This window comes from Thunnus maccoyii, chromosome 10 (assembly GCF_910596095.1).
Source record: "Thunnus maccoyii chromosome 10, fThuMac1.1, whole genome shotgun sequence".
NCBI lineage: Eukaryota > Metazoa > Chordata > Actinopteri > Scombriformes > Scombridae > Thunnus > Thunnus maccoyii.
This window is the reverse complement of record NC_056542.1, coordinates 17,379,843-17,387,766: the sequence shown is the minus strand read 5'-3', so window position 1 is coordinate 17,387,766 and position 7,924 is coordinate 17,379,843.

Below are 7,924 nucleotides of genomic sequence, written 5' to 3'. Positions count from 1 at the left end.
TTTATTTTTTCTCACTGTGTGACTACTTGCTACTTTTAAAACAAAGTGCATTTGTAATGATCCATAATTAAAATAAACAGATTAATTTACTTCTATAATCTTTTATTAATACAACAAATGGAAGACGTGTCAAGTGGAAGGTTACATTTGCCAACATATTTCCCAGCACTGCAAAGAACCAACAAGAAAAGAAGCAAAAGTCTGCCTGTAGCAGCATCTCTGTAGTAAATTAACAGACTTCAGCATGTTCTGAATCACCTGATAACATAAAAAGCTGCCCTTATTCACAAAAACATTTTGCTGTACACCATAATCAAAAACAGCTTTCATACAAAAACAATATAGAATTCTGTACCAGCAGCTCTCATACAAAAATAATGCTTGTGGAATATGTGGTAAAACAATAAATAATGGAGAAACTACAAATAATAGGCCACAATGAAATTATGACAATGCATGGAAGTGCAACATAGCAAATGTGCTTAGCTAGTGAGTGCTGAAATGAATGTATAAGTTCTTGTGTGAGAACAGGAGCTGGTCTACATGCTCCGGTGCAAGTGTGCTCCGCTGTGCAGTTACTATATCCCCTGCAGTAAAGAAGACTCTCTCTCTGCAGAGCAGGCACTGGTGCCTGGAATACACAAGTATCTCTTGGCCAACTTGGAAATCAGAGGAAACATCCCCTCATTCTTACTCCACCAGCTAAGAGGGTCCTCAAAGAGAGACAAATTTATTAACAAATGTGTTAATTTGTCAATTGGATAAGTTAAATAAATGTCTTAAACCCAGAGTGACATTTTACATGTTTTACATTAGTTTTTACATAAAATAAAATGGCAGATATTACCACTAGTGATGCTGCCTCAGCAATCACTCTTCTATACATCCCAACTCTCTCCTCCTCAGAAAGGAGAGGCAGTCCCTTGAAACGCGGGTCATGAGCAGAGGCTGTGCGACGAGTGTTTCTCTCCTGTTCATTGGTGTATCTCTTGCTGAGGTCCCCATTGATGGCCTGCTTTATCTCCCGGACCATTGACAACTCTTCAGTACTGTCCTTTGGGTCCTGGATGAGTTGAGCATGCAATGGAGCAACCAAACACATGGTGCAGCGGCCCTCCTCTGACATGAGAGTAGTGGCATCTTTCATTGGCTTTAGGCCTTTAATAACATCCTCTACATTTGAGACATCTGCTTCACTGAGAGTTCAGAGGCCAGCCTCAAATCTCCTCACCTGAGTAAGGTGGTGCAGATCACAGGTTGTTGCCCCAGAAACCTGTCAACCACCTCATAAGCACTGTTCCACCTGCAGCTGACGTCTGTTTTCAGTTTGTGACATGATAGACCAAGTAGCTTCTGCTTCTCCTCAAGCTGGTATTTTGCAGTGGTGCTGGGGTTCAAAAAATACAGTAATAAATCTGACCCTCCCCAGTAGCCTTGATACACTGGGCAACTTGAGTGCTCACTGAGAAGCCAGGTTTAGCATGTGGGCATAACATCTCAAAAGCAGGAATTTACCCAGTTGAGAAGCAATGACCATGTTGGAAGCATTATCAGTCACTAAAACTTAGTCTTTGGTAGTGAACTGCCATTCCTCTGCGACATTGTGTAACAGCTCAGCCACATTTGCACCTGTGTGGCTCTCAAGCATTGCTCATTAGCACATTAGACACTAGCTGCCAGTCATTGGGGATAAAGTGCACAGGTATGGTGACATACGATTCTGTGGCAATGGATGTCCATGCATCACATGTTACTGCTATCCTACCTACTTTCTTCAGTGATTCCAAGACTTTAGTTTTGGTTTTGTTGTAGAGTGTGGGTATCGCTGTGTCAGTAAAAAACTGTTGAGATGGGATGGTGCAGCTTGGCTCCAAAGTGTGCAACATAGCACGAAAGCCCTGGTTCCCAGTGACTGAGTAGGGGGGCAAATCCTTGGCAATAAAAGTTGTAATCGAGTTTGTGATTCGCTTCGCCTTTTCCTTTGCCCTAGCTTTAAAGCCAGAGGGTGCCAGTCGGATTGTATCCATCTTCAGTTGCTCAGCAAACTCAGGTCAAGACTAACATGTTTTCTGTTACATCAGTTTTAAATTTCTGATCACTGAACTTTCTGCATCGAGACATAATATTTCAAGAGAAAATTGATTATCTCCCCTACCCCTGTAAGATAGTACAAAAGATTTATTTATGTTCAATATAATTTACGATAGATGTTCAATACAAATGACAGGAAAGACAAAATTAATATTTAAGTATTCAAGTAGTACATCAGACCCTCTCGTACATCCCTGCTCTCCTGCTCTACACCCTGTGACAGTGCCACCACAGGCTCTGCTGCTGCAGGTGGATCCCACTCATTGTCATAGGCCTCTCCATGACTCTCGCAAAGGTTATGCAGAGCACAACAAGTCAGCACCAGTGGAGGCTGGTCCATAGAGGCAGAGGAGGTTTATCCTCCTCTATTTTTTGAGAGGTAAAAGGGAGATCAAAATATAAAAAAGAATATTTGGTTGAAATAAACCATTACCAAATCTCAGTATTTATAAAGTATTTTTTCTCTCTTCTTTGGAAAAAATCCATTGCTGAAATTCTATTTAAAATGCTTCAACAGCGACACCTTTAGGGCAGGAGGAGAAAGAGCAGTGTGTGAAGTGGTGGTGGGGGTGCAATTGGTGGAGGTGCAGTGGGGGACAGAGGAGGACGGGTGCCTGCTGACCTCCGCAGGGCGGGATCTCTTACATTGGACTTTCTGTATTTCATTTTTTTTCATGCTAATCTGTGATTGGCCATGACACGTAAAATGACGCTCCAAGGGAGGACATCCTCCCTTACCAATCAACAACCAGAATGCAATATTGACATCGATATCGATATCAACTAACAATCAAGATGACCAACAGCTACAAATGGACGTTATGACATGAATACTTCATCTCCATGATAGAAAGAAGAAGACGTCAGATAACGTGAGTCAGATACAGCTTCTCTCTCTGTGTCTCTTTGGTCGCTAATTTCATCTCTGATGGTTAAATGTCTCTGTGTGGCTTTTTTGTGTTTTTTATCTCCTTAACAAGAATGCAGCAGAGATCATATAATGTGTTGTGGGTAACGTTAGTTTGCTTGTTGAAGTTACAGTGAGCTGTCTGGACTCATTCATTCATTCGTTTTTAATTGAGTGATTGTCACCTGTTGATGTTGTATGGTTAGTGTGCAGGAGGTCTGGCTGCTTGCTTCTGACAGTTTCTTTAGTTCGTTTTAAGCTGAGCCGTATATTGAGTAATAAGCTTAAAGTAACCAGAATAACAAGTGTTAACTAGTGGTGTAACTGATTGTAGTTGATCCGTGATCCGTACAATCGCCCCCCACGGTTTGGCAGGCATATGAACTGCGGATTAATTGCAAAATTTAATGTCTTATTTAAGACAAAGTAAACAAACTGCTGTAAGTACAAGTCATGGACAGATAGTGTGTTGCTCACAGGGATTTTGAGGAGCAACGATCAAACCAGCATTTAACGGGTCCGATGTGACATTTGAGTTATGTTTTCCTGCTGTTTAATGTGCTGCAGCTGAGCAGCTAATTAGCATCTAGCTGCTAACTGACGTTTAACTGAATGTTTGTTATCATCAAGTCTTGATGATGTGGACAGAAGCTGTTTCATTCACTGTTTAAAAGAGGAAGGTCTCGTGCCTCATATTGCAATAACTGAGCATTGAATATTTTATATATTTTATTTTATTTTATTTAAACATTGGACATCTTAAATGTTGTTTTCATTTAAGACCATGGGCACCCCATAGTGTTAACATGTCAGCTTTGTAGACTAGGCCTATATTTTGTATATCGTACATATAGATAAGAGTGTGTAAGTCATCTATTTGATACATGCATTAATACTCTTTGATGTGAACCTACACTTTTAGATCTGTGAATGTTTTTAGTGTTCAATCTTTCTAGTATTCAGCACTGATCTGAACCTGTATCACATTATAAGCTTTGTGCTACTTTATATATTTCTGTATTCTAAGAAAGTACATAGGAAACACGTGTAAATCATGTGATATTTTGTCTGTTTTTAATGAGAACATAAATTTGTTGTCACAATAGAACAGTGTTATAAATTTGAATTTCACTTTGTTGGTAAAATGACACATTTGAACCACTCCATGGCTAAAATGAGCACTTTGTTGTTAAGAGACATTATGTATATCCTAAATGTCTTTAAAGAAGCAGCCTTTTCACCACTCAGAGGTTTTTGTTTTTGAAAGCAAATTGTTTTATTGGCATATAAAATTGCCCCCCACCCCTCGGATTTCATCAGGTGGGGGACAATGATGTAGTTTGATGCGGTGTGTTGTAAGATTCCATGTTGGTTTTCCTCCTGTCCTCCCCAATTTTTTGAGTCACCAGCCGCCACTGGTCAGCACCATAGGTTTCACCAGTTTGACATCACAGTCATTTCTTTTCATGAGGTATTGCCACCTTTCCCTTCAGTCTACAAAAAGCATTTTCAATTACTAACAATGCTCTGCATGGTTTTAAGAGCCAGTTCTGCAAGGGATGGGCAGAGTCTCCTAGGATGTAGTAGCCAACATTGACTCCACCAATGTTCCTGGTGTAAGCTGGAAAGTGGTTGCCACAACTGGCCAACTCCCACAAAGTGGACAGTCTGAAAACCTGAGCATCATTGAAGCTCCCAGGCAGTCCTGCAAACACGTTCCAGAAAAGTCCCTTTCCATCTACAACACCTTAAAGGATGATGGAGTGCCAGCCTTTACAGTTGAAATAGTCGCAGTGATACTCAGTGTAGGCAGCCATTTCTTCAAACTTCTCCTAATCTGGGAAACAAATTTGTTCCGGTACTAACAACATCTTTACAGCAGCACTGAACTGTTGCACACACTGGCACACAGCTGTTATGCTTACTCCAAAAAGATAGCCAACACTTCTGTACTTTCAGCTGGTTGCAAGCTTCCACAGTGCAATGGCCGATGTCTTCTTTAGAGATACATATCCGCAGAAGTTTGTGTCTTGTCTCTCCATCACTGGATGCAGTTTGTTGCAGATGTAGATAAATGTTTCTTGGGACATTCGAACATTCTGCACCCATTGAGGGCTAGTGAAGCTGGGAACAATCACATCCCACCACTCAGTAGCTCAGTTGAACACACAGACAGTCTGCGGCAGCGACTTTGCAAAGGGTGAAGATATGAAATACACATAAACAGCATGGACATTTTAATACATAATAGTGGTAGCTAAAGTTCATTAAATATTTTGTAACACTGGACTTAATTAGTATATAGTGACCTTGACCCTAAACAAATATGCTAACATTAGCTACCAGGTTAGCTTACCAGAGTTGTCCTGTCATCTGAGCGCTGATGTAGGATTTCCCAAACTCTCTTGTTTTTTTCAGCAGTCTTGTGTCTTGCTGCCTTCAGCCTCTTCTGAAACAAAATTTGTCTCCTTGCTGTGACAAACAAATATCCTCCGTTGTTCCTGTGTGTGTTGTGTTGAAGATGTTGTCACAGCAGTTTCATGCTGTGTTGCCATGATGACCAGCTACATTGAGGAGGTACTATCTGCAGTGGAAAATGAAATCCAGAAAAGTACCTGACTGGTACCAAAAGCCCGTAGAGTAGAGTCGAGCCAAGTCAGTACCATGTAGTGGAAACGGTTTAATTTCCTGAAATCTTGCAGTTTCAAAAAAATAAGAGGCTGCAATGCTTATGCTTTAACTTCAACTTTTGTCTCCCCCCTTTATCTTCAACACAGTCTGGTCTTCTGTGACGGCAAAATAAGATACTAATACAACTGTTTTCATACCTTAAAGGGTGCTCAAGGGTAAACTGTTGGAAATGGGAAAGGTGGGCAAAGATTGAGATTTGAAGGGTAACAGGAAGAGAGGATAGGTGTCCTTGAGTCACAGGGTTATGAAGCATTTTATCACAGCCTTTCTCTGACTCTGCAGCTCGTCTGACATTATCAACCTCATTTTGTGAAAGCAAAACTCTGTGAAAAAACTGCAACACTGCAGTCTTCAAACAAACGCCTCAAACATTTGCACATTCCAAGCATTTTGTTGCCAAATGTCTTTGTATGCAAATCTAGGATCAATTCTGTTTTTGATGAAAGAACGTACAAGTTCAGTGTGGCGGTCTGCTGTTGTTTACATTGTGTTCTAGTTTTTAACAGCTTCGTAATCAAAGGCTTTTTTCTCTCTGCACTGTGTTGAACTCTCTAGCCATAATGGAGGAATAAATTGAAGTGCTGAGATTTCGGCATATAATTATGTTTTATCTCCAGCTCATTATTTCACACACACACACACACGCACTGTTGTGTAGATATACAGTATGAATGCAGAAGGACATACAGTGTGTGTGTGCACTGACACAATTGTATGTTGGAATAAACACAGTTTTAAGGCATGTGTCTTGTCCTTAAAGGACTTTGAAGCATTTACTCGAACAATTCTGATGTAATTCACCCCAATTCAATGATTTGTCCACACTCAGCTCTTTTGTAATTACACACTGACTGCAGACTCAAATTAATTGAACCAGATCTTCAGTTGTTGTCTGCCCTCTCGCCGGCTGCTGATAAATCACATCACTATCCAATGTTCTCTCCTGATGCAGTCAAGGGGGTGGATATATTGTGACTCTCCTATTATCCATACAGTGAGTTAGTGGTCATGAAGTTAATAAACGGGTGTAGGACAGCTTTATCCACCAATATGAGTCTGTGATGTTGGCACAGTTCAAGTACTTAAGCGGTCAGTGCCTATACAACTGTGAGGGTTGAGGGTGTTACTGTCTCCGTTTGTTCATGCATTTGTTCGCTGCCATATCTCTTACAATGTCAGTATGATGCTGATGAAACTTGGGTAGGGCTGCAACTAAATTATTTCAATTATCGATTAATCTTTCATTCTGTCATTACAATTTCCCAGTGCTCAAACTGACACCCTCAGATATGCCTCGCCATTGATGTCCACCATTAATAGTCATGTTTTCCAGATAAGAAGCATTTTTGACACATAGGAAAATGGATATTCTAATGAAGAAAGTATCGTTACGCTAAACATACTGTGTATTTCTAAAACTGCTCACCTCTACGATAAATAGATGTATATTCAACAAGTTTGCATCAACAAATGAAAATCTGGCATCTTTATTCTAAGCATAGATTACTAAAAGGTAAGATAGAAAACAAATGGTAAATGTAAACAGTTGGGAATACAATCTCTACAAGGAATAGTAGATACAGCATATTATATAGTGTTAACTTTCTACACTATTAACGGTTTATAATATATTTCCATACTTATCCATGTCAGCATCAACAAATATATCCAGTTTAAGCATGTGATGATGCTGCTGTGTTTGTGTTAATGAAGGCAGAAGATGGTGTTTATTTGGAGCTGCTTAATTAGCAGCAACAGTAATGAAGCCACATGGGACACAGTGTTGGTGTCTGGACGGCCAGGATAGGATGATTATTTAGACAGGATTTGTCCAAGAAGCTGTTTTTTTTTTTTTTACTCTCCATCCAAGCACAGACACACCACACACACACACACACACACACACACACACACACACACACACACACACACAAGCTTTCTTCTCTTGATCGACTGCCAGAAGAGGTGTATGTATGAAAACTTCTAAGTGTGAGTTTCATGCACAGGTGTTTGTTTCTTCCTTTGTATTAAGATATGTATCTGTGATTATGTGTGTGTATACAGTACCAGTCCAAAGTTTGGACACACTGGGAAGGGGTGTCCAAACTTTGGACTGGTACTGTATGTATGTGTGTAAGCGATTTGAAGCAGAGCCATAACAGGGATTATTTACTGCATCTTTATGAAGGGTTACTTGATTGTAGAGGTTTTACTACTAATTGCTTCAAATCTGTA